Below are 12,812 nucleotides of genomic sequence, written 5' to 3'. Positions count from 1 at the left end.
TCCCGAATTCATATTCGCATTCTTTTCTACTTCGTTCGGGTCGCAATGAATAATCATCAGAGTGGCGATTTCTCATTGTTTCGTCTCTAGACCATCTCGACACAAAGCACAATTGTATGCCGAGCGAATGCGAGGCGGTCTCAGGCGCTGCGGAAAATAACGAAGAACCAGAAGACAGGGTCATGTTGCGAAGTATAGCTACGCAGTGCGCACTCGCTCATCAGCCAATGGGAGACGCAGGAGAGCCGGCTCAACTTTCAATGGATGTATCATGAGGGGCGTCTAGAGCGGGAAACCCGATTCATGCGTCTAGGCGCGATTCAATCAAAGAACAAGCGATGCCAGGCTCACCCCTGCGCCACACAAACATGTCTCTCAGCGACAGTGACGCGGGGGTGGGGTGGGGGGTGGAGGAAACGTGAGCGCAGGCATCCTGCGGGGGTTATTACGACTAAAGACACTCACAGAAAAAGCACGCAACCTAGCACACCGATATGGCGCCTTGACAATAAACAAGGCATTTGCACAAAGATAGGAATCACAGCGGTTGTGCTGGATACGTCACGATATTACTTCAAGACCGAATACACTTGAGCCAATATATTTTTAGCGACTATAGTGACTTCTCCGTAAGATGATGAGATTCAAGCAGATGTTGCGAAGTTCGTCGAAACGAACTTAACCTGCAAGAAATAGTTCTGACACGTCTCAACAAAGTCAGTGTTGGAGAGGAACATGCTGAGGAAGATGAAGGAGGCACTTTCCTGATCTACGTTTACTCTCCCAAGATGCATGACATCAATTCCCTTCGTAATATGAGAAAATCAACAACTTTTGTTTGTCATATCTATGCCGTTAGTCGAGGAGGCAAACGCAGATACGCGAGTAGCTGCCCTCACCAGCCACACAATTCTCGCTCAGTTTCTAGATTGGCCTCAATATATGTCTTACTATGCTTTTACGTGCGGTTCTGCTGTTACTAGTAAACCAGTAATACCTTCATCTTGAAGCCTACATACTGTACCTCTTTCTGTTTCTTTATTTCCGTACTGTTTTTCTGTTGTACATTGTTCTTTGCAGCTCGCAACGGGAGCTGCAGCTCCGTACAGGGGACTAAGCCCAGAGAGGCCACCTATAGCGACCCGGGAGGTCATCATCGTCCAGCTTCCTTCACCCCCTCTCCCATGCGCCTCCTCGCACAATTCTTTCATGAATCAATAAAGTCGTTTATCTACCTACCCACATTACTATTGATGCTTGTGCTAAGACAATTGTCTCGCACTGTAGACCCACCCGAATTCGAATCATCCTAACGCGCAGTTCAGTGCAAATTAACGTTAGACTAATTGGATGTTCGGAAGCAACCAGCGGAATTGCACCCTGGTCAAAGCAATCCTGTTCAGAATGAAACGTCGTGTTGTACAATGCAAAGGCAAACTCTCCAACGACGGGTCGCATAATTCTTGTACAGCTTGCAACGCCAGGCCACTCGAGACCGAAGCGTCGACACCTGTACGGGTTAGAGCAAACCGTGAGCCACTGCTACATACTGTCGACGTAGATTGGTGCAGCGAAGTAGAGGATGCAGTTGGCGCTGTCTAATCGAGATCTGCTGTCAGAGCGCATCCAGCGATTGAACGAGCTCCACGAAAGGCTCAAAGCCCTCGCTGTCGTACCACAGAGATTAGCCAGTGCGCTTACCGCGTGTCAGGAAACATGTCCTTCTTTCGCGAGGATTCGTACCGTGATGTCTCTATCTTCCACTGCACTGGACGTCACTAGTCAGTGGCAGAACGTCTACATTCTATCGAAGAAGGCCACCAAAAAGGACGAGGCAACCGAGCCGCATGGCTTCTATCCCCGTTCGCCGAGTGTTTACCCAGTCGTTCGGTGGCGCCACGACCGCGCACGCTAACCTTCTGAGAACACAAAAAGAGGGGACCTTGCGGGAGCGATCTGCAGACACTATTGTCTCTCAACGACGTTTGCTACAGTCACACACGCACGGCGATGTAGATCGACAGAGTACGATAAATTGGTTTTGTTGGTTTCGCCGATGGAAGAAATACAATTAGGCGTTCCACCTTACGTGCCTCGAGCGGCTTCTTTTCGAACTTCTTCGCAGGTTTGTCTATTCTTACAGAGCCTTCGCGAGAGCAGACAGGTTGAAGTAAACCAGACAAAAACAGTCAGAAATCACTAAAAGAAAGTGGGCGTGGGATTCAATTGAACGCGAGTCTTCGTTTGCCACTATTCGCAAGATAAGAGAGAGAGAGAGAAAGAGATAAAGATGCAAGGAAAGGCAGGGAGGTTAAACAGATGCACATCCGGTTTGCTACCCTGCACTGGGGAAGGGATAAAGGGGAGAAAAGAGGTTGCAGAAAGATGAGAAGGTACACACAAGATAAAGAGAATAAGGCTTTTTAGCTTCGTGTCCCATGGGAGTGCTTGATGCACGAAGTCGGCTTGGGCAATGCATGCTTTCAAAGTCTCACTACTGGCTATTAACAATGGCGAGAAACTAATAACACAGATTTGTCCTCAGGCCTACGTCCTAACACGTGCACGAGGCTCAACGAGGATTCGACTCCATGTCAGAACACCGATCGATGCTTTTTTGTTTCCCGCGCGATCCGGGGTTTTGTGCATAAAGACCATTCCTTAGGTAAGGACGGAAGTTTGCTTTGTAAACAGCGGCGACTGAGTGCGGCACGTCTTAGTGATTTAACTGAGCGACTTGTGTTTCACATCAGCTTTTCTTCCCTTTGCAGGTCAGTGGTTGCTCACATGTTTCGACGGGATTTGAATGGCGTAGGCTGCCTTTCCCAGACGTTTTACCCCTGAAGAAGCCGAGTGTCGGGCCGGGGGACGCCTGTGCCCATTTGGAAAACCGGTGGGTGACCGGTGGTAACGCGGGTTTGAACCCACGACCTCCCGCAGCCGAGGCGGACACTCAACCACGAGGCCACGGCTGCGGTACGAGGCGACCGCAGTCGTGGCCTCGTGGCGACGAGGGTATTTTTCAACCGTTTCGCCAACAGCGGGAAACATCGAGCGGCAATCGAAAGTTTTGGGGGCGCGCGCTCGCGATTAATTTATCACTCGGACTCCTTTTCCGGTGGTCCCGCAGGGGCTTGAGCAAACGACGGAGGCGGGCGCCAGCGCGACGGACCCGCTCCTGAAAGAGTGATGGCGTCGACGACAATGACGGGGCCGAACGGCGAGCACGATGAGCCGTGACGAGGGCGCATCGGGGACGCGATAAATAATGCCCGCGCCTTCCGCACCCAGTAGCACTTTGTCCCCGCATCGAAATGAGCGCAGCGCCGCGCCAGTGTGAGCTCGCGTTAGCCAATCACACGGTGAAAAACACGTACAGCTGCGTATTGTCGAGTAAGATCAACACACGGAGATTAAGTGTTGACGCACGACACGGAGACGCCATTGGGTTCATAATCGTAGGCAAATATGAAGCCTCACTCACCACTTTGCGCGCGTGTTTGTCGAGACAAATATCCGGCAGCCTAGAACTATAAGCAATGCCCACACGATCACGGTGTCAAACAATCCCGAGTGTCGCCGGGGAGGGAGTGAGACAATGCCATATCCCTTTGTTATTTTACACCGAATTCGTTATTGCATCTGTTGTGCCGAACCCACCACGCTGAATGAGCGGACAGTTGCGTTAATACCAGTATCCATATACTATATTATACGGTGAGAATCAAGAATGAATGCCAGCAGCCGACTTGTTCACGCCAAGTGACGAAATTTTCTCAATAGCACTATCAGAATCAGCTTAAGTAGGGGACACTGCGACAGAAGGCAAATGAACATCCGTGAAGACAGAAGCTATGAGCAATCATTTTTCATTTTTGAAGAAGTGTAAGCGCGGACGCCGCCAGAAAAAAACTGTACCAAGGCAATAAACATGAATTTCCAAGCCCTCCTGCTTAAATTAAGGGCATTGTAGATAAAGCACGGACACTTCAGAATGCTTGACACTTCTTTCAATTGTGGCACTATATGCCTCAAGACATGTCGTAGCTCTTTTCGCGCTGCACGCAATTAGATAAATACGGGGTATCGGCCCGAGCACTCAAGGCGAAGTCAACAATGACCGCTCCTCTGTATTGCCCGTCTCGCTTTCTGTACATTGTCTTTCCCCGTTTGCGCGCTTACGTATTACTTGTTTCGCAACAGGGACAGGCGGTGCTGGCGTCACCACAGCACTTACTCGATGCGCGGAATATTGTCAGGGACGCGGAGGTCGGCGCCAGGTGACGTTCATTGACGCCAGCACACGTTTAGACGAGCGTTCGCTGCCGAGTGAGGCGAGACAACAGTGGACAGGGGCCAGCCAGCCCACGCCCTCGAGAGACACGACCGGCACATCAGAATCGTACACGCGAGCAATCCACTTCTGGGAACCGGAAAATGACAGTACCTACGCCTATAGCGCCGATCCTTGCAATACGGGATACAAGGATAGAAGTGAAGAAGTGGAGGTGTCCGTCTCAGAGCGTTAATGCTCGACTGGGAGGCGACGCGTTCATGTGCCATTATGCTGCACAATGAGGGCCAACGCAAAGTGGTGGACTGTATACGTGTGCTCCGCAGAGGACTGCTCAATTATGCAGCGGAACGTCTACGCTGTCAAAGGATTTTCGGAACACGTGGATGAACCTACTTTCATGCATTGCCCTCTCTGGCGCGTTTAGAGGTGGCTATACAGCGAACGCCCGCCTTTTTGATGGTGTGAAGATGTTTCGCAGAAAATCCAGTTAGTTAGTGTTCCGTAGAATAGAGATCGAATGAACTTGTGACGACACTGAAGTTGTTGCGTCATTTCTCATTCACGCGCTGGCAATAGAATGATCGAGAGTTTTTTTTTTTTTCTTTAGCAGAGCGACGCTTGAGGAGCGATATGAAATGGTGATCGGGCGTACTGAAGACACGTTTTTGTGAACGACGTTTCATTTTCTTTCCATGTTTATTCCGTAAAATTCTGCCGAACTAGCAATGAGAGCGGGATAAATTGAGAGTGGAGAAAGATGAGGGAAAAAAATTCAATTTCATAGAGTTACGATCCGCCGGCTCATAATATTCAGGTTTGAAGTTTAAGTAAATGCAAATAAAATTTCTAGGAGAAACCAGGTGTCGAATCCACAAAGCTTTCCTTTCGCAAGCGCATTTTCTCATTGGACAGCTGGCTTCACTAACGATATGTTCCGCATCGTGATTGGCGGAAATATTGTCTTACGAAAGTTTTCAGAGCATAAGACATTATTGTAATACGCGCTCAGATAGCGTGAGGACCAAAAAACTTTATAGTTAAGAAATGCTGGTTACTGTGCGTCATCGCTCGTCCTACTATGTAGTTTATAATAACGTTATGGACAGTAACAGCGCACAAACTGACGGGACGAAGAGAAGATACACAAAGATACATTATGGGCTGCTACTGCCCATAGTATATCACCAACTAGCCCAACTATGAGTCCTGCTTCTGATAATATCGATAACGTCGAGGAGCAGGTGTCGAAAGAATTGACATGTTTCGTTAATAACGCAAGCAACTGCTGCGCCTGCATAGCCGTTAAATCATCACTGATAAGGGCTGTGAAGGGAGAGGATGATCCAGGCTTACTCATAGAGCGCTCATTGGTAGAGGCAGGTTTAAGTGGCGTGACGCTGAGAGGCTCAGCATCCACAACACAGGCTACTGCAGTGCCCGCTGGCAGGAGAACTTTCTCTGGTGTTACATTCGTAGCAATGACGAGCGCGGAGCCATGGTGGAAGCGTACGACACCATATATAGGGTTTTACGTTTCAAAACGACTATATGACTACGAGAAACACTATACAGAGGAGGGCGCCGTGAAACTTGGACTTCCTATGTTTTTTACAAAGCGCCAGGGGCGTATCCAGGGAATGGCACCTCGAACCCAAGCCCAAGACCCCCTCGCCCTTAAATTGTTCTTTTGCCTTAGCATACAGAGCAAAAAATGACTATTCCGAGGAGGTGCCCCCTCCGAAATCAAGCAGGTGCCTTTCCCCCCCCCCCCCCCCCCCAAAAAAAAAAAAAATTCTGCCTACGCCTTTGTTGAGCACTGACATCCCACAGACATGGGCATTCCGCCTTCACTGAAATGTTGCACAGTGTAGTTCTACTCTCTCGAAGGACGCTGCTGGTCAATCAATACACGCAGCCCCGCCGCGGTGGTCTAGTGGCTAAGGTACTCGGCTGCTGACCCGCAGGTCGCGGGATCGAATCCCGGCTGTGGCGGCTGCGTTTCCGATGGAGGCGGAAATGTTGTAAGCCCGCATGCTCAGATTTGGGTGCACGTTAAAGAATCCCAGGTGGTCGGAATTTCCGGATCCCTCCACTACAAAGTCTCTCATAATCATATGGTGGTTTTGGGACGTTAAACCGCACATATCAATCGATCGATACACGCACGATTTTCCTGGTAATCCTCACCGCAGACGGAACAGTTAAGCATTCAAGTCTGAGACGGCATTCACACGACCGATAAACCATTCGGCGTCATCGCAAGCGTATTATGCGGGCACACGTGCCTCACAAACGGGACGGCCCTAATTGTTGGTTAAGCCACTAATGGAATTATGATTGCGATGTACGTCGGATTCTAAGCTTTACGGAAATACGCTGCCATAACTCATGTTCGGTATTTAATCGGCCGTCGAAAAGGTCGACATGTCCACACTGCCCTGTGCATGCGGGTGCACTCTACGAGAGATTTAAGCCAGTGCACCTTCGCGTTAAGTGTGCTGTTTCCCATTGCGATTTTAGTGGTTTGTTTTGATGGTCAAATAATCATATAACTACGAGATGACGAAAGTAAACATTGAATGCAGCTTAACTACCGGAATGGACCGTCAGCCTCAATTACTATGTCAGACGGTTGTGTACAGAAATGCAGCTGGCATACGATCATGTGAAACTATGGACTATATTGAGAGAATGAATGAGTGCGGGGTAGATCACTACAAAGTGGTTCTGAAAAAAAAAAGGATGTGATGCTAGTTAGTCTGATGGTATCAGGGTTGACGGATTACCTTTATATTCTCTTACTGATTTCCTAGCTTTCTCTTCTCTTCTGTGTGAAGGAGCCAACCAGATGGTCACTTCACTTCAACTTACAAATTTAACTTTAATTTAATGTCTTAGAAAACAGATAGGATGGGGTGGTAGATGAGACACACCCAAAGGCAGCTAACATGTCTACGAACTGGATATATAACACGGAAACTTGAAAAGTGGTATTATGCATTGAACGCGCAACTGGGGGCGCCGATGCCATCACATCATGTACAATTGAACAACTGCGTAAGCTAACCTTGCAGGTTTAGCCGACCTTTACTGCACCTTTCGCTATCCTCGAGTGAGTAGGTCAGAGTTTTTAATTTCAAAGTTCGAAGTGTCACCCGATCGAGCTTCAATAATTCTCGAAGCGTCTTCAAAAACAGTATGCTGTATAACCTATTCGCCTGCCTGTGATTCGAACATCAAGTTTGAGTTCTATCTTTGTTTAGTTCTGTGTAAAAATTAGAAAAAAATATTTGACAAAGCCGATACATTGCTGTTCGATTTCAAATTATCATAAGGCTTCCTCTCTACAAGGCGCATATCGAGAAATGAAGGACCATTCCTTTAACATTTGATGTGTCAGGCACTTGCGGTCCAAATGATATAGGCGAAGCTCTCTCATATTTTAACAAAAACCGAGTCAGAATGAAGGTCACAACGTAAACTACTATTGCAAGTTAAGGAATTCAAAGGAAAGCTGGTAGTTTTATAGAGTTAACTGCTCGGAAGGCTTTTAGAGGGGAGTAGCAAAAGTCGAGGCGCTCGATCGCAGAGATGAGAACAAACATCTCCGCATCTCTTGAATTTGTCATTAAAAAACGAAAACAGGAACAAGCGTTCTACACTAGTTGGAACATCGATGTTGACAGTGATGAAAATTCGACGCGAAAACATTGGTATACGTAGAGAACAAAAAAAAAAAAGGAAGATAGACATGGAGGACGCATTGTCTCGACCGGTCGGTTTCGCACTTGAAGTTTCCGCCTCACCGTCTTTCTAATCTTTAAAGTTTAATTTCTTTCAGTACTGAGACGGAAGCTCTTCTTTTCTTAAAAAAAAAAGAGAAACAATGCGTCAAATGCGCCTCTTGCGCGTTTTTTTTTTCATCACTTTCAGCTTCTCTCGCTGCTCCATGTTTACAACTTTCGCTCCTCGCAGTGACTTTCTTCGATTCCTTACGAATAAGGGCGTTCTTTTTATAAAACACGCAAGATACTTCCTTTCTTCCTTTATTTCCTATAGACGCCAGCTGCTGTACTAGCGTTTATTTTTTTTTTATTTTGGCGCTACGCTTTTCGCGACCTCAGAAGCGACGGAGGTTCTTATTCCGGGCGTCAGAGCTGATCCTTACCGATGCCGGAATACAAGGCTGGTGGAAGCAGCCGATGCCGCTACAGCAGAGAACAGTTTCTTTCGAGACATGTCCGTCGGCATTTCAGTGTTTTGGTTGCTACCTCGGAACGCGAAAAGATTTGCTTTGCTTTGCTTTGCTATCCCAGTTAGCTATTCTTCTTCTTCTTCTTCTTCTTCTTCTTCTTCTTCTTCTTCTTCTTCTTCTTCTTCTTCTTCTTCTTCTTCTTCTTCTTCTTCTTTCTTCTTTCTTCTTTTTCTTCTTTTTCTTCTTTTTCTTCTTCTTCTTCTTCTTCTTTTTCTTCTTCTTCTTCTTCTTCTTCTTCTTCTTCTTCTTCTTCTTCTTCTTCTTCTTCTTCTTCTTCTTCTTCTTCTTCTTCTTCTTCTTCTTCTTCTTCTTCTTCTTCTTCTTCTTCTTCTTCTTCTTCTTCTTCTTCTTCTTCTTCTTCTTCTTCTTCTTCTTCTTCTTCTTCTTCTTCTTCTTCTTCTTCTTCTTTTTCTTCTTCTTCGAGACGCACCCCTTGATATTGGCTTGCGGAAGCCACGGCTATCTCCAGAAGATTGCTAAAACCATGCGCTTTTTTTTTAGAACCCAGCGTGGCAGTGGACAGGCTTTTCCTCTAATGAAACTCGCTTATTAAAATGAGCGAAAACATTTTATTAGTAAAACATGTGGCTGTTTGGGAGCATGAACATAACACGAAACGTGCCACTCATATTACATTTTTGATTGTCGTGCGATTTAAAGCTACTTTCTGATTTGATCTTTCTGCCGCATGACCACCGAGAGCAGTAATTCTACTGTTGCGTCGCTTCCCTCGTTGAGCAGGATGCTGTAGATTTGCGACATTGCCGAAATGACCGCGTTTTGAGACCAAATGAGCCAAAAACAGTAGTGCGTCCGGACGTAGGCGCTAGTCAAAGTATTTCATCGACCGAAAGTTTTGAGTTGTGATCGCAGCGATGGAATAGGTGGTTTTTCGTCCATTTGACTTACCCTCAGTTTACGTCATAATCACTAAACTGCAGTTAAAGACAACAATTAATGCCCTTTAAGCATTACGTGGCCTGTGTGTTGCGATCATCTGGTAGTAGCTAACAGAGAAACAAGCCCCTAAAAAATTCTAATCTTTTGTTGTTACTCTACTGCCTGTGCTATGATGTCATCAGGATTACTAAACGAGCGAAATACCATATTTAAATCGGTACATCAAATTATCTCTGATCCGGCATTCAATTGTGTGTGTGTAGAGAAGACTCAGTGGAATTCGTCAAATCGATTCTGAATGCTTCATATCAAAGCTTTATTCCGTAAATTTTCCCGAGAATGTATGGTAAAATATAGGCCTGTTCGGATAACATTTTCCGAAAATGACAACGGTAGTGAAAAGCAACAAATTTAGTGTTATATAGACCAACTGGCCCGATGTCAAGTGTGCGTAAATTGTAGGTGTTATGGCCCGATTTCAAAAAAAATTTCGTCTGACTTTCAGAGGTGCCTTTGATGCATCCGGAATGCTAGAGCAATTTGAGATGCGACTTCGATTTAGTTACTATAGGACTGCCAGTGTCCGTTAAAATTGCGTCTAGTATTTTATGTGAGCACGAGGCAAAAATCATTGAACAGTAGGATATTAAATAAAAAAGTAGAGAGATGGAAACGCAATGTATACTGGCTATTGCGGATTTTTTTTTTTTTTTTTGAGCCTGAAACCAAGTTTGAAGTTTAATATAGAAAGGACACACTGAACTAAGTGACGAAATTTCTAATATTGTGCGGTGCCACTTTACTTTGTGTATTATTAAAGATCTAAATGAATGAGTGAAGCATTCCCCTCAGTGAGTGACGCGATTGATTAAGACGTCAGTGCATATGTGAGGTGACATCTTTTGTACACTTTTCTTGTATGTAGAACTGGCGGTACAGTATGCGCATATCAGCTGTGTTTTCCTGTGATAGTAAAAAAAAATCGGGTATGCCCATTATTACAACACTATCCTTTGATCCGGATTATTCGAACAAACATACATAGGTTAACCAAGGGAAAAAAAAAAGCGTAGTTGGCTTAATTATTAGAAGTGCACAAGCAAACATTTAAGTGTCCACCTAACGGTACATACTGCAAGGAAAAAAAACGTATTTGACAAGTTCCCCAAGGAGATTTCCTCAAACGTTTTTTTAGAAACATTTACCAGTAAGTAGCATCTTTTGAAATAATAATAATAATAATAATAATAATAATAATAATAATAATAATAATAATAATAATAATAATAATAATAATAATAATAATAATAATAATAATAATAATAATAATAATAATAATAATAATAATAATAATAATAATAATAATAATAATAATAATATCCAGAATATTAAATACCAAAACCAAGACATGATTATGGGATACGATGCAGGAAAGGGCTCCGAAAACATTGATCATCTGGTTTTCATCATGCACTGACATATTGTTCTGCGCTGAGTACGCGAACAAATGCATAGGGGTTGCAGTGGCTTTAGCGCTTCAATGTTTCAACGACGCTCCATAGCTAGAGTAAAACACACAATTTTTTTAAATGTGCATAGAAAACTAGCTAACCCAGGTTATTCGAGTCAAGTCTTACCTACATACTTCTACACTGTACACACCTGATGAATAAACTGCCACCTAAGTACGCCGTTCATTTCTTTTCCTCCTTTGAACGCATCGTCGGGAGACGTGTTTACAAAAGCTCGAGCGTACACGCCGGCCGGATTCTCTGCATTTTGATGAGAGCAGTGCGCGCAGGAGGCCTCGAAGTTTTCGTTAACGTCAATCTTGATGACGCCATTCTTTGTGACAGGCGAACAAAACAACATACACAGCATAAAGGGGGTGAGGCGCTGACAGGAGCTTTTTGTAACGTTCACCTTTTTTTGTTTCTTTTTATCGAAACGTTCTTCCCTCTGCGTTCGGAACAATACCACGGAAGTGCTGTTGCAGCAGCGCTCACACCTTTAGAACAGAGACAACCGCAGGAAAGAAAAAAAAAACGGCATATGATTTATAAGACTGAACGCTATTTGTTGATATGACTTTACTATTTTACTCATAAAGGGAGAGGGGGTGACATCGGCAGGGTATAGGAAACTGAGAAAGGGGACATAGTGAAACGGGTCGTCAGTGCGCTCTATTTGACGTCAATTCCAGCTTTTCATTAACCTTCACGGTGTTGTTGGCTCGACCGTAATAGACTCTGTTTTTCTTTTTACCTCTGAGAAAAACGAAGCAAGCGCGTGGAAAATTAAACTCGTTTTTTTTTATTTCTTCACTTCTCGAGAACATGTATCCGACGTGATAGCACTTGTTCTAGAGACCATTTATTTAAGTATTTACTTTTCGTGTTCTCTACCACTCCCTTTCGTTGAGTCCCCAAAGCTTATTTCTATAGGGCGTTATCCACGTTCGCACTAAAAGTAAAACGTGAGAGAAAAAAAAAAACAACAACGCGCCTGTATTAGAGTTTAATGCAGCATCGGGGTTACGCAGAGGCAATAAGGTTTTCATTTAAGAGATTACAAAAACACAACGAAATTCACGAAACGGATGTAAACAGACAAGATCATATCTATGGCTTGGTTACGGGCTCCTTCAAATCGTGCTTTAAAGCGGTACGCTAGTGCTGAAGCTTTGCAGGCGGAAACGAAGAAATGGAACAGACGTCCGTGTCGCCTGAGCCGTACCACTTGGCTTTATAATTATTCGCGCGTGTATTCTTGCTCCACTCCTCGCTCAGTGTTGTGGGATTTGCTGGCACTGACGCTCGTTTCTTCCTGTCACAAACAGGAGCTCGTTTGGATTCATTCGTTTTTTTTTAAAACTCTCGACTAAGCTTTTCTGCAAATAACAGAGCCTGTGTGACGTACGTAGCTATTTCTTCCCCCTAGCGGAGCACATCACCATTCTGTTCTTTATCCCGCTGACTTTTTTTGTTCGTTGGTTAAATGCCACTATCAGCGCAAAATTTGGAGTAGCTACATCGTCAACGCCAGGCGCGGAAAATTCGCCGCGAAGCTTTAAGTACGACGAAGCGTGCGTAATTTATTCACGTAAAAAATTGGAATAAAAAGAGAGAGCTCGGGAGAGAAGCATCTCGCTCATTCTTTACAATGCCCATTTCCCGGCAGATCTCATTAACAACTTGTTAGGGAACCACCCGAAAAGTTGAATCGACGGGCAATTTAATTTCTACGGCCGGAAATTACCGACGTTGTCGAGAAGGCTCCATTCCCGATTAAGCGGTTCCCCAGAGCCAAGAGTGTTGGGAGCGAGGCTAGTTGCCTTTTTTTTTATCCGCTGTCTTTATT

General features: G+C 45.0%; 1 protein-coding gene across 2 annotated transcripts in view; it reads right to left on the bottom strand.

Moving 5' to 3' along the window:
• LOC142817694 (suppressor of lurcher protein 1-like) overlaps nt 1-12,812 on the bottom strand; it is a 413,217-nt gene that overhangs the window by 90,215 nt on the left and 310,190 nt on the right. The window lies entirely within an intron of this gene.

This window comes from Rhipicephalus microplus, chromosome 5 (assembly GCF_043290135.1).
Source record: "Rhipicephalus microplus isolate Deutch F79 chromosome 5, USDA_Rmic, whole genome shotgun sequence".
Classification (NCBI taxonomy): Eukaryota; Metazoa; Arthropoda; class Arachnida; order Ixodida; family Ixodidae; genus Rhipicephalus; species Rhipicephalus microplus.
The sequence above is the reverse complement of the archived record's forward strand: the minus strand, read 5'-3'. Positions and strand labels throughout refer to the sequence as shown.